A 23,107-nucleotide genomic window follows, 5' to 3' on the forward strand; every position below is an offset into this window, starting at 1 on the left:
TCAAATCATCAGTCACTCGGTAGCAGCACTCTGATGACATAGATGGACTAAAGCTTTATTCAGCGGTACATTTTCCAGAACATGCCAGGAGGACAATCAAGTCTCACCATACTGTAATTTGTAGTGCCATCCATTTGGGACTGCGATTTTTCCCAATTTATCAGGCGCTGCCCTGGCTCGCCTGAGCACATTACTAACACCGCAGCTGCAGTCCCTGCGACGTTAGCTGCAGAGCCTTCATATTTCAGTGTCAAAGTCATAGACCTCTGACACTGGCACTGAAGACGGACTTCTTCACTCAGTAGCAATCATGCTGCCGCTGTCTTCTGCATGGCTCCAACCACAAGCAAATAATCTCACTTAATCACTGACAAAAATAAAATGTAATTGGGCCTGCTGGTTTTTGGCTAAAAGTTGGTGAAGTGTGTCATTTAATATAATGGGGCTTTCAGAGGGAACATTGCCTTTTTCATAGGCTTAAAACCTTGCTTAGAAAAGTGCCACTTTCAGAGCTATTTGTCATATTTTTGTAGTGCTTGTTTTCCCTCAGCAAAGCAGTTTTTCATTCATTGGGAAGATTTTCTTCCTGCTGTTTACTTCCATTCCAGTCAGCCCACCCACACAGAAGTGCACTATGAGCAAAAAAGAGAAAGTTCATTCAGTCTTTAGCAGCAGGCCCCAGCCTTTTCATAGCTGAGGCTCATTGGAGAAAAGCTGGCAGCCTTACTGTATCTCTTCTAGTGAATATCTCTTTCTCTCCCCCCACTCACTGTGGAGCTGCCCCTTTCTCCCTCCACACGATATTGCTGGGTCGTGGGCACAGGGCTGTGCCCAGCGAGGCTTAAATGCTTGGATTTGATACCTCAGCTGCTGCGGGGTGTGACTTCACCTGTGGGGTATGCCATCAGGGACCACTGAGCCAGAAGGTTAAAAAAATCAAAAATAGTATCCTGAGTCAGTAGAAGAGGTAGATACTTGGATATCATGTTCCAGGGCACAGCTGGATGAAGAACACAGTATAAAGGTCTTTCTTGGGAAAACGTGTTAGATAGGACTATTGCAGAGAGGGTTGTACTTCATCAAGGACTTTTGTCTTGGATAAACATACCATAATGTTATTGCAAGGATAACTCTTGCTAAAATGAACAGCCTTTCTCCTGTCACCTTATACAAGCTCCTGAGTGGCAGATCTGTTACTGCATCTGAGTAGGCTTTGCCTACCTTCCCTCTTTTAGAACTAAAGCCTAGAGATCCTGAGCCATAGAAAACAGAATCACGGGGTGCTACAATGCCAGGAGTGGAAAAAGATTGCTTAAAATTAGTATTAACTAGAGTAAATGAAGAAATCTAAGGAAAGAAAATTAGGCAGTGACTTCAGGTACAAGATCTCTCTCATGGCCAAGTATTTGTTGTGGATGAGCTCCCAAGGTAAACATTTCAAAGGACTCCAGGAAAGCAATAGAAAACATTTGCTTCACGGTAGGGGGGTGGAATGAGTTACCTACTAGGAGCACTATACCCCTAACCTCAATGGCACTGGGAAGTAAAAACCTACACGTTTCTTCTTTGCTGCATGCATTGCCCACTCAGTGCAGTCAGCTTTAACTGCTTATTCCTTCTGCTATACTGCAATCAGTGAAGAGAGGCTGAATGTTCACTGATCCTTGGGTACTTCAGAGCATCCTTAACCCTGACGCAGGGAGTGTAGTTGGCTATGGCCCTCAAAAACACACACATGGAGACTACCCAGAGCACAATAACCAAATAACCTTCGAGCCATGACATATATCCTTCTCTCTGAAACACCCTGTAAGCTGGGGATTCAGAGCATGCACAGTAGTAGCTGGCAGAACCACTGATGCTTTGACCTCTGTGCACCAGAAGTCAGCAGCACCAGGAAACCTGATGTGCAGTTTTTAAAATGTTGTTGTTTCCTTCTTGCAGGAGGAAGAGTCATTTAACAGAAGTGTAGCGGTCTGTTTAATTGCTGATTATCTTAAACCGAGCAACTTAACTGAGCAAATATTAGTCCTGTATTTTTAGCGCTATGAGTGAAAATGATGAAGTGTAGTGAAATATTCAGCCAAAAAACAGATGTAGAAAGGCAAGCTGAGCAACAAAAATTACAACACAGATGGTGATGATAAATTAATTGAAGTCACTAGGCTGCAGGGGGGGAGATGCAAAAAAATGCTATGGAGCCTAAAAGTAGACAGATGTCAAAAATATCTGTGATTATGCACTTAATTGCACTCTCTATGATTGCTTGATTCCTGATGTACACTATTAACAAACAATAATCTCCAAAGGACATTATCAAGGTTGTTGGCTTTTAAAATGACCAAATGTCAAAAGTTGACACAGTCCATAATGTCACCTTTACAGGGGTAATAATTTGTTAAGTGTTGATTTTCATTATGTGATGAAAATTCCTCTGGTACTAGAGACATAACTGCTTTCACACCATATTTGCAGGGGTTTTTCCTCTGTCCTACATAAATATGCATTATTTTATCTTGCACTGTTTGATACAGATCTAACTAACAGCAGCTGACAGGTTGTCATTAGTCCCAGTGGGCTTCAAATTGTTTGGATCCATTTGAATCCGTTTGGTAAAACAGGAATTTTGTCATTAAATTCAACAGGACTAAGACTATGTCCATACTCTGTTTGAGTTTGTTCCACAGTCTACTGAAACCAATGGAGGGATTTGAGCTGACCTGGAAGGGAATTCAGGGGAAAAAAAAGCAAAGCAGGGTGTGTCTGTGTGTGATAACACTGTAGTTTCTTTTAATGCAAACGCAGAGCATACAGGGAATCAAATTGTTGCTCCCAACCATATATAACCTGTATATATATATATATATGTCACTGAAACTTTATGGGATGTATTGTGCAAGAAATTGTAGCTTTGTCACATACATCCTCTCCAGGCGAGATCAGCAGGAAGAAAGAAGACAAGGGTACTTATGAAAGTGCTTTGGGGATTTGAGACTGGAGGACAGAACAGCAAGAAGGTCCTCTGGAGGCAAGAACTGAAAACTCAAACAAGTCCCGGTGAGAGCACACTGTTTGTGTAGTGCCTCTCAAAGAAAGCTGTGCCAACTCTTCCCGCTCTGAAGCAGATGGAGCTCTGGAGGATGGCCATATCCTCGGTGGGTCTAACAGAAGCTTCTTTTAAACACTTAAGAAAAGATGCAGGGTACAAAGTCTCCCTGTCATTACATCCTAAGACCTTAAAGCCTATATCCCACAGTTAGGGAAGTGGGATCACCTCTTTCCCACTGCCAAAAACTGCTTAAGAATAAAGGTTTCTGAAATGGTGGTGTTTCAGAGGGGAGCACCCTCTGGCCATTTGAGTTAAGCCCACATTCCCTGGGGTATCACTTGTATCCACGGATTCTTTCCCAGGTCACCCACACAGCACATGGAAAGCACTGGTACCTAAGTAGGTTTCAACCCTGCATTTGGGGTGCCCAGGCACTCCACCAACCTGCCAAGCACTCAAACACTGGTCATAAGCAGCAAATGCCTTTTGGCGCAGCTGGAAACAAAAGCTGGCATACTGCAACCTTCCCACTGGCTCAGCCCTGGGGAGGTCTTTCCCTTCAGTGAGGCTGCTCCCCTCTTTCACCACACTTTCTACACTTGACCCTGCAGACAGGGGGTCTACTGCTGCAGAAGCTGCAAGAGCTGCTCTGGCTGAGCTGGGCTGGGAAAAGTGAGGAGCAATCACAACAATTCAGCCATTCCTGCACACCAGAGTTTGGACAGGGTGAGCATGTTGCCTCTGCTGCCTCCTGATTGTGTATTTAAAGTCTGGAGAGCCTGAGTGTTGGAGGGGCGAAGGAAAATTTCAGTCACTGCTTGCAGGTCACAAACAAGCCATTAAAGTAGGATGGCAAGGGGAGGGTGGGGAACTGGGGAACCCCAGCATGAGTCTGGTTTTTCAGGTCATATCAAACTTGTTCTCTTTAAAATGTGAATTCTTAGGGTAAATCTTAAAGTAAATGTCTTGAACATAATTCCTTCAGTTAAACACCCATTTTCTGTAAGATATGTAGCATTACCCACCCACAGACCTGTATTTCTTTCAGCGTGGGAGGTCAACATTTGAAACTTTAATCCCACAAATGCCGAGATTTATTCTAAATCTAGAGCCTGTGGGTTTTTTTATTATTTTTGTTTTAATTTCATTTAAATTCAACCTAACAATTTCTCTTTCCCTATGGCCAGCCCCAGGCCACCCCTTTCATCCATTACCCAGCATTTCGCCAAGACTATCAGCAACCAAAACCAATACATGCCTCAGGGGAACTTCACTGGGGAAGGTGTTAAATGTAGTGATCTAGCAATAGCACATGTTTTCAGTCTCTTAAGCAGACGGTGATCTATGGAAGCAGATGCATCTAGTAAATTGTATTCACAACATGTAGAGTCAGTTCAATCAGTCCTGAGCCTCTGTGCCCATGTAGTATCTCACTGCGGCATGGTCCTGCTCACCACTGGAAGGTAAAACTCCATACCTGCGGCATGAGGCAGCAAATGCAACAGAACATGCAGAGGCTGTTGGGCAGAAGCTATCAAAACATATTTGAAATAACTCAGGCTCAGCCTAGATGAGATCTTCTAATTTGATGCTTATCTCCCACCCCACCCTTCTATACGACAGAAATCTTTTTGAGCCTGCCAATAAAATGTTCTACATTATAACTCAAAATATTAATTATTTGACGAGCTAGTGCTCATTTTCTTATCATTGCAGCCCTCAGTTTTCTGTTGTGATTCTAAATGGTTAAGCAAGCTGTATACTAGGAGGAGTAATCTGCTGTAATACGCCATGGTCTGATGCATGCACCTAGATTGGAGTGTTACTTAAGCTTTAATCCCCGAGAAATCAGTGATTACCCACAGGAGACAAGTGGAGGGCTGTTTATAGTATAGTTGCTAGACAACAGCGCACCATTTAAAGTCTATTGGTCCCAAGATTAACCGCATTTCAGAAGCTAACAACTTTTCCAACAACCTGTTTATGAAAAACTCGGTTTAAAGCGTCTAGATTTTCAAAAGAGAAGAGAGTATCCCAATTATTACTTGGCTTTTGCAATGACACAGGGAAACAGTGACTGTGGTGCAGAATGTAGAGAAAGGGGCTCCTAGGGCTTAGCCTGCAGAGAAGAAATGAAGGAGCAGCACGGTGGGGACTACGTGCAGGTCCCTGCCACCCCTCTGCACACACAACCTATACATTTCCCCAGCTTTTATATAGTAGCACCAGGCAGCTGCTTTAAAGCCTTTTGTTCACTGTCACCCTCAGAGAGTAGAGCCAAAAATAGTAAAAAATGACAAAGTGTACCATTAAATCCACCTCTTCCCCCCCCTTTTCCTCTCCTGTGAGCAATACAGCAACTACCTTTACTCCTTTTGGCGAAGGGGGATATGTAAATGGTGCAGAGCTGGGCTGTGTTTATCCAGATCTACTTGGGAATGCTCAAACTGTTTTGCTAATGTCTAACTTAACCGGTGTTTCATTATTTACTGCAATGCTGTCACACATAGTTTTGCCTCTTCTTATAGTTTTTTGTTGTCTCTGATCACAGCATTTTTTCCTTCTTCCAAATACAGAAAAGGAAGGAACATGGGGGGTCGGGGAGGGAGTCCTGTGTGTGGAAGGAGCAGAAGGACAGGACACCCAACAGAGGCTCAGAAAAGCAAGATTTTCCTGATCTGTCCTTCAAATCCTGTTTTCAATTTTTAAGAAGCAAGTGTCTGGATTATATAGTCTTTACAATGTATGGCCACTGTGTTGCTTGGCAACTTTCTCAAATAATCTTGGGTTTTAGCAGAGAAGGAGCCATTCAAAGTGTACATGAGTGCTTCAAAATCCAATCCTCTTAAATTATTTTCTCAAAGCCCGGTCTGTGCTCTTTTGTCTCTTCTTAACATATGACAACAAGACTGTCACTTTCCCTTTTCTTTTTGTAAAGTCCACATAGGACCTTACAGGCACATGGGAGCTGAAATGCCCTCTTATGACCTCTTCTTCCACATGGAGAAATTCAGCAAGTTAGTGCAATTGTCCTAGGATTTGTGCAGAACAAAAATCCTGTCCCTGCAGGTCTTACTCTTGCTGCCCACTGATATTCAGGGACTATTTGTGTGGTGAAAGTGTATTCCCTCAAATAAGGATTTAAGGAGAAGGTCCACATTGCTGCCAAATGAAGGCAGGACCAACTCCAGGCCTAACAGTGAAAGAGCAAGGAGAGACCAGCAAAATGGTGCTGACTTGCCCATCCCTGTGCCATGGAAGCCCAGGTGTTGAAGGTGGCCACTGCTGGTGGCAAAGCCTCCTCCAAGCAGCAGTGGCTGGTGTCAGCAGCCTTCCAAGGCTCCACAGTAGCAGTATGAGCAGTGTCACCTCCGCAACGTGCCCCCTTCACAGACCATCAGCTGGCCCCAGCATGGGGAAGGACTTTGCTGGAGACACTGCGAGGCAGATATGACTGATCTTCCACAGGCTTGAGTGTGCACAAAGCTGCAGGGGGCCAGGGAGGTCACCTCAACCACTGCTGGTGATGGGGCAGTGTGAAACACATGGTGGCCATCCCTGACAGGTCTTCATCTAATCTATGCTTAAACCCATAATGGCAGAGATCCTGTGGCCTCTCTTGGCTGCTAGCTGTGCTTCACAAGGTAACAAGATTTTTCTTCCTATCTAACATAGGTTTTCCTTCACACAAATTAACCTGCTTTGTGCTCATCTTATACCAAGTAGATGGGGAGAACAACTGCCACAGTCGAATACTTGTGACTTGTATTTATCTTGTGACCTGCTGTGACCCCTAGGTCTTATTTTGTAGCACTTCTGCCACTTGTATAGTTCTATAGTACATTCCTAAATATATCAATTCACCTTAATCATTACAGAATTTCATTCTTTTAGTCCAGATCATTTTTAACTCAGGCCCTCTCTGCAGGTGGTTTCAGTCCTATCTGGCAAGAAGGTCATTGCAAAATGATGCAAATGCATTCTCCAGTTTGTCCCACTGGACACTAATAAAAATATCCAGTAGAGCCAGGCTCATAGCAAATCCCTGTGAGACCTTATTTGAAATTACCTCCTACACTGAGATAAAGGAACCAGAGAGAGCTCTGAGAGTGGTTTTTCAACCAGCACTTCTTTGTTATGGTACTTCATCTACACCACAGTGTCCCCAGTGCATCATTAACTTTCAGATTGTTGCACAGAAGTCTGTGCAGCCGAGAGCAGGATCTGGCCTGCATATTACTAAGATTTGCTGTGCTGGTCCATGCTGTTTCAACAGCCATCAAGACAAAAACTATTCTTGGTTTGAGGAACGTCATTAATGCACAGGTTGCAAGTAAAGCAGAGAATTATGTCCCCCAAAGCACTGCCTTTTTGTGAAACAAAGGTAGTCAGGGCCAACCCTAACTCCCAGGCCACCCTTTTAGATATATATATACACAAAGCCTCTGAGGTACGTTGCACGTGTCCTTGCAAGCTGAAGCTATAACTTGTTTGCAAATTCAGCGTAAGATTTGATCCTGATTGCATAAACTTGAAGGGATAAATGGGAACCAATACGGACTTTATTGAAGATTTCCTCCCCATAGATGATCCAGGCAAATCACAGCCACCGTTCCACAGAATTTTGTTTCTTTTCTATGATTAGCAACTCAGGAAGAAAATCCAGAATGTGCAGGCTCTGATTTTGTGAGGTACTGAGCTCCCCGTGTCCATTACCTACCAGGAAATCCCAGAACATGAGGGATCTCAGTACCTTAGGCCCAATGTGAAAAAAAAACCCAACAGTTTAGTAGGTGGGATCGTTTCTTGAACTAAAGGGACTGGAGCTGCCGAGAAGCTGAGGACTGGGTGATCAGTCAGTTCTGTGAGCAAGAACAGAGGCAATCTGGAGAGAAAGCGTAGAAGCAAGAAGTTCTTTTCATATGCAAAAGCTGTCCACCCCCTTATATCAAGGAAAGACAAACCATTCCCTCACAGAAGTTAGCAAAAAAAACCCCTGAACATCTCTGTTCAAAGCTGCCTTCAATTAATTCTCTGTAAAATGGCAGTCTCTGTCCCACAGTACTGACTTGGCCTCTCCCCAGACTTACAGAGGAAAAGGAGGTTTGAAGTGCAGCAGTGGGTACTGTTCCCAGCCCAGTCTCTGAGGGGGTCGCTCTCTGCACCCTCCATTTCCAGTCCTTGTGGTCTGGGGAGAAAGGCCACATTCATTCTGCGAGCAGAGCCCGGCACAGCTTTCTGTGGGCAGTGACCAGCTTCCTTTGACAGTCTGGGGACTTTTAACGGGGAAATGCACACACAGACACAATGCTGAGGGGAAATGGAACTTCTAGAGTGCGATTTTAGTGGCAAACAAGCTACAACGTTCAAAGCAGAAGGCCTGACTGTCATCTTAGCTTTCCTTCCAGTCGCTGTCAGTTTGTACCAGAAAGCAAACTGTCCTGGTGGTGGTGGTGGTGGTCTCTGAAGGAGCTGCACGAACATGGGGGATGCTGACTCTGAGGAGTGGCCTGTGTTTCGGCAGTGGCTTGCCATGAGTCAGGAAACACAGCTCAGCCAGAATGAACCTTGTTCTGTACCAGCAGCTGAAGTGCAAGGAAGCTGAAGGAGAGAAATGCTGATGTGTTTTCAGTGACAGGTCTACAGGAGGATTAGTTCTGTGATGTCTGAGTCCAGCGTTCCAGAAATTGCCTAGCCTCTGCAGAATAATTCATTACCTCTACTGAAAGGCTTTGCTATGGAATTGAAAAGGGCCACAGAGAGTGTCCAAAAACCCACACTGACTCATGGGGCGAGATCCTTGGCGTTGAACTGATGTTCTTTGTACGCTAGCAAAAGAAAGCTGGAAGGCGGAGGTGGGCACCCATGGGCACTATGACACTTTTCATAAAGTAGCAGGGCCAGCACTCAAAAATGGCCAAGGCAGTAGCACAAAGGAAAGAAGAAAGAAAGATTGAGTTGTGGTAAGCTGAAGTGTTCACTGAGCTTGTACAACAGCACTTCTTTTCTTTCCCATCATGCCATACTAGTGCTTGACAAAGACAGATAAATGCATTCTTGAGTTATGATACCAACTGTAATGAAATCATAACACCAGCAAGGAGTGCTGTTTCCAGCAGAAACACATCGGTCAACTCTCACAGGGGTTTCAGCATCCTGATTCAGGTGGCTCTGTGACACCATTTACCTGCACATTTATTCTTTAAGGTGTTTCCTGGCTATTGGAGCTATTATTCAGCTCAGTGGGTGGTTTATTTATTCTTTATGGAAGCTGTAACTGTCCTGAGAACCAGTTGTCTTTTCAGTGACCGAACAGGTACCATACGGAGAGCTTCTCGCCTGCCATCTGCTCCAACCTGGCTGGGAAGGACCAGCTGCAGGGGCGGCAATCATTCAATTTCCACTGACACTTAGTCCTTGAGGTCTCTGCTGATTGCCCATAACAGTCCAATAAGTCTTACTTGTGATGTGCACAACTATCCTATAAGAGGAGGATTAAGACCATCTGTCTTGTTAATGGCCCAGATTCCTAAATGGTGATTATGCACTGCAAATGCAGGTAGCTCCTCTGAGGTTAGCACAACCCTAACAATTTATCGTAGCCAAGGATCTGGCCACTTCTCTGAGCCTGCACTTAACAGATGCAATGCTGCGGTCTTCTGCTTGGCTGAGGGCACTGGCACCCCTTCCCCAGTCAAATGTGGCGTGACTGCTGGGATAATGTTTTGGCAGAGGTCAACCAGCGCATAGCAAGCGATGTGCGACATGAGGGATGACAGTCTGCGTGCAGCTGGCGCCTGGCATGTTGCTTAACTCGTGCCTGGGAAAAGTGGAGTCCTGGAATCTGTAATGAGCGATTCTTCTGTAATTGGATGAACATGCGCATGTGCAATCTTAACATCTTTTGGGATGACTTAAAGATGGATATGTCTAGGAAAGGGGAATGATACATAAACATTCTACATAACAATTTTGGGAGCTGATTACTTCCATTAAGCTATCCTCTTGCTCAGGCTTTGGGCTGAGGAATAAGACCTCATGTCACTGGGTAAACTGTATTTCAGGCTCTACAGGAGTCAGGAGTTGTGCCACAAGAATTGAACGACAGCAAGGCATAGAGGCAGGGATTAGTCTTTCAGATCAGCAAAAAAAAAGAGAAATCAAAATGACAAAGATAGAGTGCAGTCTCATCGCTGCAGATTGCACTGCATGGCTGCGGAGCACCTTGTTTTAGAGGTATCTGAAAGCAATAGAAAGAGCAGGAAATCAAGAGCTCCTGCTGTCCTCAATTACCAGCTCTCTCTCCCACTTGCCCTGCTACACACAAACCTGCAGACACACACCTAGTGTTTTTAAACACGTATTTAGCAGTTGTCTTGAAGGGGACAAAATATAAGGGTCACAGAAGTCTGGTTTTAATAAGTTTGCAATAAGGAAACAAAAAGAGGAAGCTACTGACTCTGAAGGAAAAGATGCTCAATGATAAGATGACCCAATATGTTTAAAGTTAAAAAAACAGTGCTCCTGTTGTTTTTCTAGCAGGTTTCAGATTAGGCATCTACTCAGGCATTGCCCCAAGTGAGTGTGTGGGTCGCTTCAGAAAAATGGTTGTGGAAAGCCAAGCCTTCCTTTCACTCTGCACGCTGGCTGCAAGGAAGTTACACCAGGCACTGATCCTCAGAGGAGACTTCCTCTCTACTACAGACAGCTGAAACTCCACTGGAGCCAATGCCGCTGCCCTGCTTCATATAAAGAGCTCGACTTGGTCTAATGAAACCATCTGTGTTGAAAGCAGCTCCTCTGCACAGCTGCATCTGCTGCCTGGAGGACAGGACACCAGCAGCAACTCACTGGAGTCTGTGCGGGGACTGCTGACACACTGGGAGTTACCTGTGTCCCTCCTGCAAGGATCCCCATCGGACCAAGCTGGCAGGTGAGCCCTAATCTCTCTGGCACGTCAGTGAATGAAAAGCTGTCTTGTATCTCCCTGGCCTTTGGGAGGTAGCTGTCACCTGGAAGTCATGATCAAAGTCCCAGGGAAATGCAAAGGAAATCTCCTTTCTCCAACATCTCAGTCTTTCTGGGTTCTGCAAATACAAAGCCTCTCCTCCCAAATGTTTTTCTGGGGAAGGTGGCCACATACTACCCTAGATCCTCCTGCTACAGAGTTAGAGGGTGCAGTACAGGCTGGTCAAGTTGGGGCTCAGCAACTTGCAAGCCACAGGGGTACAAATTCCATCTCCTCCTGTGTCAAACCGCAGTTACTGGCAAAAAAAAAAACACACCTCCATTTATTTCATTATATTATTTCTGACAACATGTTAAAACAGTTTCACATAACTTAGGAAAATGCTGATGCTGTTCACCAGTAGCAGGACCATCCAGAGCTTTTTGAGGCACCAGTAATGCTGCCTTCACTGAGTAAACAAACTGTTATTCTCACTGGAGCGCAACTCTAAAAACACGGGCAGATGTGTGGAGGTGTAAAAAGCAGAATGAGGGGGATGAGTCACTGCTTACCCCAAAGGCTTGCGATGGGCTGGCTGGGGAGTCCCAGGCGTGACAGCTCTGAGCACAGACAAACTTCAGCAGTGGATGAGGCACGTTTCATTCATTCATTCATTCCTAGCATCGCTGCTTTTGCTTCCTGTGACTGCGGCAGAAGTTTCAAGGCTCTCTGAGAAAGTTAAAAACTATGTTTCCAGGGGCAAGGGGGTATTTTAGAAACTGATGCTTTTTAACTGCAGTCACCACCACCTTTGAAAGGAAAATAGCTATCAACCAAAGATGAGCTGAGCTCCCTGCACGCCAGGGAAGTTTGGGATCAAGCGTGGGCTGATCTCTGCAAGCAGAGGTGAGCTGTCAGGAGCTCTGACTTCTCTTCCCAGGTGGGAACCAGGCAGGGCCCAGGAGTGAGCTCCCTTTCCTGATGTAATTCTGGTTAGAGGTGACAATAAGCAAACCAGTCCCCAATCTTGATGATCTCTGCTTAATGTGATTAACAGTTTCTACTGAAAAAAAGACCCCACCAAATATTACAGGTCAAAAGTGAGTCAAAACGTAGAGCTGGAGGTAGGATTTGGCCCTGGCAGCACTCCCTGTAGGTAGCACCAAAGACACACAACAACTTTTAAGTGGAAGGAGTAGAGACCTCATTACTTGAAGCAGGGGAGTTTTACTGCAAGATCATGCACCCCCTGCACCGTGGGCAGGCTTTTAGCTATTTCAAAATTACTATTGCTCGTTCTGAATGTGGCAGGTGTAAGCACCAAGATGTCCCTTCTTCCCACAGCCTGCTTCTCCAACCGGTAAAAACCTTGCCTCACAGATACCTTTGAGCCTGTAACCACCTATTTAACTTCAACTACTAGAAACAACTTAGCTTAGATTTCATCACCAGGCACCAATTGTGCCTGAACATGTCTGTACCAGGTTATTAATGTCATGTCCTCAAGCACTGCTCTGGAAAGATTTGATGTGATGGCAAATACTTATTGGCTTTGCCGTAGGTCTGTCCTTAGGATCAGTCACCCCTATTAATGCAGGATGATGCCTGCTTTGACCTGGCATGAAAACTTGCACACCAGGACTGCTTGGAAACTGCACCATGGCTAAAACTGGTTTCAACTGGCACACATTTTTTTGCCCTAGTGATGTGATGTATAGAGATTTCAACCTGGGGAGGGAAAGCAAGGCCAAGCAAGGTCTAGAAACCACAGGTGATATCCTAAAACTAGCATTAGGCAGAGAGAATGTCTGAAAAATTGGAGTGGCAGCTTGTGGATGGAAGAAATTAAACTGAGAGACTGGGAATTTGCACCAGGCGAAGTGCTTCAGCTGGCTTCGGGCAGGGCCTGCGCATCGGCTGTGCACCAGCCAACACACGGAGTCCTCCAGCTAAAACTAGAAACAAATTCACTTCTAGACTCTCCTCAGACTTTTAAAAATTCTCTGTTTGATCCTGGTGGCTCAAAGATAAAACTGAGAAGCTCAGGACAAGCAAACCACCAAAGGATCTCAGAGGGAGTTTAGGCAGTTTGCCTGGCTGATCGATCAAAGACGCTCACTATTTGAACAGATGGGAGCAGTGTGGGCCTCTTCATGATCCAGTAGAGAAAAAATTCCCTCCAGCACCAAAATAGCCAAACCAAATGTGAATGTGTATTACTACCCAAATAACACTGCCTCCTCTCTATTAGTGCACACTCGTATCCTATCACGTGCTGCAAAAATTTACGGGACTATCTGCCTGTGGCAGAAATCCCAGCACTGTGTCTCTGGAGGGACTCTCGCTGGCATTAGTGGGGTGGTGTTCCTTGGAGCTGACCTGCACCTCTTGCTTTCACCACAGTAAGATGGTTCCTTACATCACCTACTGAGACCACCAGCCTACCTTTCTTTCTCATTCAGGCCCTCTCATGCAGATGCTTGGGCTCTCGCCAGAGCTAGTCTTTGTGCCACTTGAGCCAAGTCCAGCTTCATCCCAGCACAGGAGACTTGCCGTGATGGAGAGGAGATCACTCTTGCTCACATCTGGGCTCCTCCCCTAGCTCACTCTCACAGATGACAGCAGGTTCCCGCTGGCCTGACAAAGCTCCCAGGAAAACCCTCCTAGCTGCCCCCAGTTTCCTGACATGAGCGCACAGCAGCACAGCCACGCAGCCACCACTCTCTGGGTGATGTGAGGGGCTGTGCTGGGGCAGGTCCCCACTTGTCCATGCCAGGGTCACAGAGTAAACATGGAGCCTCCCTGGCACAGCAGGGAAGGGCTGGACAACCCATGGAGCACAGTTTGGGCATGCAGGCAGGAAAGTGGGGCTGCTCTCCTGGCCAGATTTGCTACAAGAGGGTCTTTGCAGGGAGGAGAAGCAAAGTTTCCCCCTGAGTGAGCAGTGAGCAGGACAGCCCCGGCCAGGCAGGGCATGCTTGAAGGAGGTGAAGGCTGGACTGGTTTGGGGTTGATCGCTGCTGCTGCTCCTGAAATTCCACGCACCCGCTGCAAGGCATTTTAATGGAAATTAAAAGCTCTGCAGAAGGACAGCTTGAATCTCAAGTGAGCGACAGAAAAATGACAGGCTAATTTTATGTTTCATTTTTAGCAGCATTATTCTGAAGTGTAGGATGATGGTTAACTGATTTAACCAGGTTCTTACTTCAGGTAAGAAAGGCAGAACAAAGAGAACTACTATTTTTTTTTCTTTCTTTCTTTCTTTTTGCAATTTGTCATTATAATCAAGCAGCAACATTCCTATCTTTAGCTAGATTTACCTATATAAACTTTTAATTGTCAATGAATGTGATTATAGAAATAGCTTTGCTTAAAAACGATACATAGCACAGTAAGTGTGCATTTAATTAGGTTTGTGTAGTAACAAATAATTTTACCTTTAAACTCTGTACAATTTCAGTCACCCTCAGACTGGCTGAACACACTGGTGTGCAGTCCTTTAGGATGCCCAAAAATTTACAGAAAACAAGCCAAGGAGAGAGCAACTCTTCCTGGCCGGAGGGCCCCAAGGATGGAGCCTGGGGATGGATTCCCAAATCAGGCAGCCTCCCCTAGGGAGGGGGCACAGACAGCATTCATAGCCAGGAGGAGATCAAGAAGGTGGGTCCTCTCGAGGTCCCAAGCCCATCCTCTCCACAGAAGGTAGCTGAGCTACTACCCTCAGTCTCAGTGGGCTCCAGCTTGAGGGACAGAAGTGCACTCCCACTTTCTTTGTAATCACACCCAGAAGGCTCAGGTACCAGCATCAGTCCCCAGTGGTAAATGAACTTGTGATTAAATGCACAAACAAAACTGTTAGCAGGACTCGTGCCCACATTAGACTGAGGGAAGGGCATAAATTTAAGTTAGTAACCAGCTCTGTATCTCTTGCGCTGTGATTTACACTGGGAGCAGCAATCTCCCCGGTGAATCAGGGATCCTTTGTCCTTAGCCCAAATTATAGCAAAGATGTAGTGTTTGGCAGTTGTTCTCAGGACGATAATCCCCTTTTTCCTCTCCAGCTTCCTCTTGGCAGGGATAGGGTGGAGGTGGATGCAGAAGACAAGCCGCCACAGCCCTTTCAACCCCTCCTTTCCCAGGAAAGCCCAGGAGAGCTCACACGGGTCAAAGGTATTCCTCTCCCATTATCCCTTCATTAGACCCTATCAGGGTCTCGCAGCAGAAATACACGCAGTCACGGCACAAGCTTGACTACTGTAATTCCTCTTCGCAGGGCTTGCAGCTTAGCTCCCACAGCACTCGCTGTTTCGGCAGAAGGGACCAGCATGTGGCATCCATCTCGGAACACCCTCCACCCTGCACCCCAGCTGTGTGCCCAGCAGTGCTCCTCTGACTTACAGCTGGCACTGGTGGCTTTCCAGGCTTTCAGCCTGCACTCACTCAGTGCTCACGGCTGCCAAATTCCCACCAAGGGGTCTCAGGTCAGCAGGAGAACAGACTGTGCTGCCCTGAGCCTCAGTAGAAGCTGTCCCCTCGCCTCTAGTCACCTAAGATATGCTGACAGCTCTCCTAAGAACATTCCAAAACTCTCAAAACCAATAACGTTTATGTGGTTTGCCAGTACTGTTTTCTTTTGCTCTCTTCCATGGCTCTGAGCTCCCTCCTTATGGAGAACTGTGTTTTTAGGATGTTGTTCTATTACACTTATTCTTTTACACTGGCAAGATCCTTGTTAGTGAGTCAGCGATTAACGATTATTATCCTGCCTACCAAAGAGCTGTATGTTTGCATTTCTTTTCCTTCCTGATCACCTAGCCCTGTGTGCTAATCCAGACCAGCCCTTTACTAGCAACACGAGCAAACCGGTGTTGCGTAGGCTAAGCTGGGCAGGAACATCACCTGCTCAATTACATGAGGTGGGGGGGTCAGACTCTGACCTGAGCTGTGATAGGTATAAGTCCTCTACACTCAGATTCACTCGGTGTTCAGGAGAATCCAGAGTGTGACACACATCTCCAAAGGTGAGGTATATGGTCAGTCAGGAGACAGGTTCTTTAGGCTGCCCCTGGCCAGCCCTCTCTGACTACTGTCCTTCCTTTATTCATCTTTCGTTTGGTCTGAGACACATCCTTAGTGGCAAAAGCTCCGTTATGCACGATTTCTGCTCCACAAGAGCGCCACCATTTCTAAGTGCCACTGGAGCATAACTAGTAATAGTACACAAGTGGAGGAGAAGAAATCACAAGGGTGAATCCACTGCTCAAACAACCTCCAAACAGCTCCTTTCTTCTTTTCCTGAGTTTTGCCTTTAATTTACTTTTCCCTCTAGTCTGCAGAGCAGCTTCTGCTATTGCTGTGAGCTCCATACATCCCCCTACCCTGTAGTCCTTAGCTGCCACAGCACCTCGGTAGCTCTGGGGTTTGGTACAGCCTCACAAGGCAAAACTGGTACAGAAATCCACAGGCAGAGAGAAAAAGTAATCTTACAACAGTGACTGATTTTTTAAACTATTTTTTTAAAAAGCTGAGCCTGCGTTTGATCTCCAAAGGCAGGTCTTTTTGAGTAAAGGGCACTGCCAGGGAACACACCTTTACTGAGCTCCCTTATGGCAACAGACTGAAAACCCTCTCCCATTGCTGCTCTGCCCATGCAGGTCATGGGGAACAGGAAACAAACAACACCATGTTCCTTGATCCTCTGATCTCCTGTAATCCAGCCCGCTAGCCTCCTGCAGCAATCTTCTCTGTAGCCCACCATGCAGAGCGTGCCCTCGTTGCCCTGGGCCTGCTTAACCCGGCTCTACCTTAATTTGCACTAGCAGCAGCATTACATAAATTACTTACTCACTAATGATGCCTTTCTTAAGTAAGCAAATGGGATGACATCAGCCATCAGCAAAATACCAGCTGCTCGGGGAGGGAGGGAGGGAGGGAAGGGGCGAGCGCGTGTCTGCGTGGGTGTGCGCACAGAGACCGTTTGAGCCATGGCTGTATGGCAAAGCCCAGTCCTTCCAGGAAAAGAAACAGGATCAGGGATAATTCAGGCTGGAAGGGACCTCAGGACATCTCAGCCTTAACCTCCTGCTCACAGCAGGGTCAGCGATGAGGCCAGACCAGGTTCCTCAGCTGAGTCTTGGAAACTTCTGAGGATGCAGACTGCACAGCCTCTCTGGGCAACCCGCTCTGGTGTTCAGCTGTCCTCACAGGGAAAAAACTTTTCCTTGTATCCAGTCTGACTTCTTTTTTCAACTCAAGGCAACTTTGCCAATTGTAAAGCTGGTTTTAAATACCTCTATACACAAAAATATCATGTAGGTGCATTTAAATCCATCCACATCTCTGCCCACATCTTTGTTTATAGTAGCCCAAGCCTTCTCCAGCCTTTAATAAACTTATTATATGGTATTTGTTGTACACAGCTGCCATGGTTTCAGCTGAGATAGAGTTAATTTTCTTTCTAGTGGTTGCTGTGTTTTCAGATTTGGTATGGAAGGAATGTCAATAATGCATATTGTTTTAGTTGTTGCTAAGTGATGTTTATACTAGTCAAGGACTTTTTCAGCTTCCCACAGAAGCTGAGAAGGAGCATAGATAGAACAGAATGGCCAATGGAATATTCCACACTGTAGACGTCGTGCGTGGTATATAAATGGGGGTTGGCCGGCGAGGGGGAAACCCACAATCTCTGCTCGGGTTGGGCTGAGCAACAAATTCACCAGGCAGTGAGAGTGACTTGTTTCTTGTATATTCTTTTACCGTTGTTATTACTATTGTTATTTTCCTTTTCTGGCATTGTTCTATTAAATTGTCTTTATCTCAACCCACAAGGATTTTTTTTCCCTTTCTCCCTACCCTTCTTGGAGGAAAAGGCAGTGGGTGAGCGAGAGGCTGCATGATCCTAGTTGCTGGCTGGGGTTAAACCACCACAACAGCATCATTTAATTTATCTGTGGGAGCGCAGGAATTTGTTCATCTCCGAAATACCTCGAGCAAGCAGGACCATATGCATCAACGCAGCTAAAATGACTGCACAGCTTATGTTTTGTCCAGATGCTGCATTACTCCCTTCACGCCACGGCAACCTACGGTTCATGAATTGCTCACTGCCTCCCTCCAGGCAGAAGGAGCCCTGTGAGGTGCTTGTCTCCAGAAAGTTTCTTCCTGCCCAGCTCAGCCTTCCCCTCAGGGTCAGACAGTCCCATGCTCGGGGCAGTGCTGCTCAAGCCGAGGCCAGCTGGTGATGGAGATGTCACCCTTGCCAGAGGCCACATGAAGTCTCCTGAGTGCTGGGGGTCTGGCACTGGCCTCAAGCCTCCATAAACTGTGCTCTGGGAGGCAGATCCTCAACCCCCTCAAAAACATTGCTGCTCCACAGGACTCTACCCACTAGCACCTAATTCCACACCTCCCCAAAGGGCAGTAAATGGGGGGGTAAATGGTGTGAGCTGCTGCACTGGTCACGAAAGGAAATTGCATCCACCTGCCACAGTCAGAAATCATCTAGCAAACTGACAGCTGGTGAAGAGGAGGGAGTGAAGAAAGGCACTGGCAAACACCGAAACAAGTGGTCCTTATTAATACCCACCTGTGGGAAGGGAGCTTTGCGTGAGATGGCTTGGTGGCATAATGCACAACCGGGATAGTGCCAGCTTGCATCTCTGGGCCCAGATGTCTCTAAAACTAATTCAGATGAGAACGGTTCTGCCAAGTCTCAGCAACCATCATTTACTCTATAGTTTTACGCGCAGGCCAGTTCTGCATTAGACATGTGGTGGAAGCAAATACTTCCACCTGCACTGAGACAGTAATTTCCAACTCCAAAATCAAAGAGTGAATCAAAATCCACACATTCCCCACCCCTGCACATAAAACATGCTTTCAAAATTGCCAGCTTTAACATAAAATCAAATGCAGGCTATTTTAATTTCTCTTCTGATTTTCAGCCTCTTGGGTGTGCTCCAGTTATGTTGTGAAGCTTCTTTCTAGAAAGATGAGTGTCAGAATTGATTCTTCTTCTTTTTAACCCAAAAGGCAAGACTGTCACAGAATTCCATAACCCTGTGGTGGCACTTGGGGAGAACAACAAACTATGACACCTTGCAGAAAAGCACTGAGAGCAGCCTGTATTGCTGCAGCTCATATCACTCACACTGAGCTGTATCTGGGTGGGGGGAGTCCCTTAAACTGAGGAACACCCCTAAAAAGCAAAAGCCCCATGAATGGTGTAATCGCCTAGGAATATGAAGGAAAAGGTTTGCTGCTCACCTGTTTTGCTCCCTGCCTTGCCTGGGGGACTGCTGGCCACACCGGCACCCAAAGCAAACATCACCTGCAGGTTGATTACTCACCACCCCCAGCCCCCCAAAGGTGGTGATCTACTGCTTGCAAAGTGCTTTGAACACGTATGCCAAAATACTTGTGCACAGAAATACAAGCAGTTCGGGGGTGCTGGGGATTAAGTATGCCCAGGAAATACCGGGTTTTTCCTTCCAAAGCTACCCTGTGGGTGAGTTGTATCAGGGGGCAGGATCCTGCAGAGATGCTGTTGTTCAGTGTATGCCCCACTGCGTGACATTCTTGCCTGTCACCTCATGTTAGATCTGGTAACTTGTTCAAACTGGAGGAGAAAATGGATTTCTGTAAGAAATTTCAGGCATCATAAAGAAACATATGAAATTTCAGGCTCTTTAATTATCGAAGGAAATCCTGAAGCCAGAGGAAGCAGAGAAAGGTATTAAAATCTGCTCAAAGGAGAATTTAGTTATGATTGCTTGAAAATGTAGCATGGTTAAATGCTGCCCTTTGTGCACGATGAGAGCAAGGTTACTGGCTCAGATATGTCTGCTTGTAAGGAGGATGGACTCATCTGCATCCACCCTGCTGAATGGGCTTCTGGCGAGAAGCGGAAAGTTGGCTCTCCTTGGTGAGCGGGTTAACACCATTCTCACAGAGATTGCTGGGGTACTGAGAGACCTCCCTTCTCCCTGTGGCTAGATTCCCAAATAGCTCGCCAAATCTGCAGCCTGCAAAAGACTCTTGAAAGTAAAACACAGGGGAAAGTGTGTTCAGCCTGAGGGCTGCACGATTCAGCCTCCCCCCACCCAAAGAAGAGGATCCAGCATACGCCCAAACAGCACTAAACTGCCCTGGACTCTTTTCTAGGAGCGCAAAAGCCCCATCTGTAACCAGAAAGCTGCGATGCCCAGTGTAAATAGTTACCAGCAGGCAACCGGAGGAGTGCCAGATGTGTCTGCACCAGGAGAAATGCGGGGCCCGAGCTCTCCAGTGCCTCCTGCATGGGGAAGGTGCAGCAGGCAGGTGAGGCGGCATCAGCTGTAGGTGCCTTTATAGCAGCTGGAGGCCAGCCAGCTGGAAGCTGTTCTAAAACCCGCGCTGAGACAGAAGTGAAAATCAATAATACTACTAATAAATCAAAGAACAATCGTTTGCACTCTGCCCGGCTTTGCCCCAAGCTCGGATTAGTGGCTTCTGGCTGCTCTCCTTGGACTGCGCAGCAAAGGGGGGCTGCTTGGGCCCTACACCGAGCAGTATCGATGCGGGCTTCTCCTGCCTGCCAGCCCCCGGCGGGGAGGGGGTTGTTCTCGCCTTCGCCCATCACTTCTGCTCGCTCCAACCCGGCACGGGAAGGGCGAGGGGCGCCTGCACTGCTCCCGGATGCCGAGACCTCCCGGGGTGCCCCTTTCCCAAGAACTCTGCCGGAGCATCCCCCTCGCCCGCGGGATTTGCGGGGGATACGGGAGGTGGGGGGGGGGAAGAAGGGGCTCTGCCGGCTCCCCCGGGGCTGCAAACCCGCACACACCCTACCCCCCGACCCCGGCTCCGCACCCCCGCAGCGCTGCGGCGGCCGCCTGGCCGGCAGTGACACCGCGCGGCGGCCACCGGCACCGCGGCACCTGGCGGCCGCCCCGTGGCCCGGGGGCTGCGCTGCGGGCGCCGGGGACACAGGCCGAGGAGGAGTGCCTGCTCTGCCGGTGATTTCGGCTATCTGCAGCGGGCTCGGTGTGCCCTCATCCTCTGTCAGCCCTGAGGAAAGGAGCCTTCTCCTTCCCCCCCTTCTGAATATATAGACGTGCACACACACACACATATATATAGCTGCAGCCCACCTCCCTCCTTCTCGATTCAAAGCCTGTAACGGCACCATGTCTTGCCTCCACACTCCGCGTGCCCATTTCCACCATCAGGCCAACGCGGCACAGCAAAGGTGCCAGCAAACCCTCCTGGCTCAGCAGGATCCTCCAGGAAGCAGCTTTATCTGTAATCAAACTCACCCCGCTTTTTCCCAACCTCAGTCCCTTACACCATCCCCATTTGGCTCACCCTCCTGGGATGTTTTAAATGAGATTCTAATTTCTTCAGGCCGGGGATGGTCTTTTATCATGTCTCGTACAACCCTTACCACAGTGGGGCCCAGGCAGCATGGGACCTGCAGGCATAATTACAGTCCAGATGATAAATACCAGTCATACTGTTTGTCTCCCCGATCAGGCTGCCGTGCTGCACTGTAATCAAACTTGCTGATTGTTTTTAAAAAGCAGATGTGTACTTCAGGCCTGACGCAAGGCTGTCCTACATTCTGCTTTGGGTCACGTCGGGCTCTTTGGATTCAATAACGAAGAGCAATGGTTCTCCTCCAGCCTCCTGGGCTGCAGGGCTCCAGCTCCTCGCCACCCCCAAAAGACATAAGTTCTTTAACCATGAGGTTAATAAGTTCTTTACCGTGAGGGTGGTGGAACACTGGAATAGGTTGCCAAGGGAGGTGGTTGAGGCCCCTTCCCTGGAGACATTCAAGGCAAGGCTCGACGAGGCCCTGGGCAACCTGATCTAGTTGGGGGTGTCCCCGCTGACTGCGGGGGGGGTCGGACTAGATGACCTTTGAAGGTCCCTTCCGGCCCAGATGATTCTATGATTCTATGATTCTATGACATGAGACCCCTGCGCAGCACGACACAGCAACACAGCGTGTGGGTGCGATGCTCACCCAGGCGACGCGCCCATTTGTTCGTCTGCTGTGAAGGAGGGGCGAGCTGATGCAGTCTTCTCATTTAACTTTGTGAACCGCGGCATTTCCTGAAGGCTGTCAGTCAGCCTGGCGGTGCCCGGCACAGCTGACATGCTGGGTTCCTTTCTCCTAATTTTACCATTAATAAGCATGTGGTAAGTGCTGGTGCCAGACGGTGCTGTGTTTCCAGTGCCACAGACTCCCATGAGGAGACATGGGAGGACAAGAAGACTCCACTCTGCCTCTTGGATTAGCGTTTGTCAAGTCAAGCTGGTCGCTCCAGCTGTGCAGATCAGTACAGAATAGATATATCAGCACATCCTGAATTATCAATTTGCAGCCGCAGGTCCCTCTGTGGCCAGCCTGCCCCATGGGAGTGACCGGATTGCCAGCGTCTCCAACGAGCCCACCAGTGCTTGCAGACGCTGCCGGCACACAATGCGGCTGTGGAACTGCACCACAGACACAAACTTCTGCAGAGATTGAGATCCCAGGTTTCCCCCAAAGTGACCAGAAGCGTCACTGCCTGCTCGTGTGCTGTCACAACAGATCACTTGGGAAAGGCCTGGGGATGCACTGAGACCCTGAAGAGAGTCCTCCTTCCAGATGCTACTGCAACCGTATCAGCAAACTCTGCAGAGCACTGAGGCTGACAAGGCTGCATAGCCCTGTGCCCGAGACCCCTTAGTATGCATCACACCAACCCTGGAGGTGAATCACCATCACACATCCAGAATGAAAACTCAGGAATATGTCCCTTCCTTCTGCACACTCTGTCCTTTGAATACTGATCCTTTCTTCTTCTTGAGTCTCTACAAGGTCGTCGGATGCTCCTTTTCAAGCCCCCTCAAAAATATGGCATGGAAAAACACAAAACACATCCACACCTGGCATTAGACAGATGCCCATCCGAACGCTGGAGAGAGCTACAGGAGAGTCTGTTCTCCAAACATCAGAGAGAGCAGAGAGCTGGGCCTCTCATCTGCTGAGCAAACAGCAGTTGCATAAATTGAAACTGCCTCAGGCTCGCTGGAGTAAACTCACACGCCCAGTGTGTCCTGGAGTTCAGGCCTTTTTAGAGAAAAAA

Source organism: Numenius arquata, chromosome 2 (assembly GCF_964106895.1).
Source record: "Numenius arquata chromosome 2, bNumArq3.hap1.1, whole genome shotgun sequence".
Lineage (NCBI taxonomy): Eukaryota > Metazoa > Chordata > Aves > Charadriiformes > Scolopacidae > Numenius > Numenius arquata.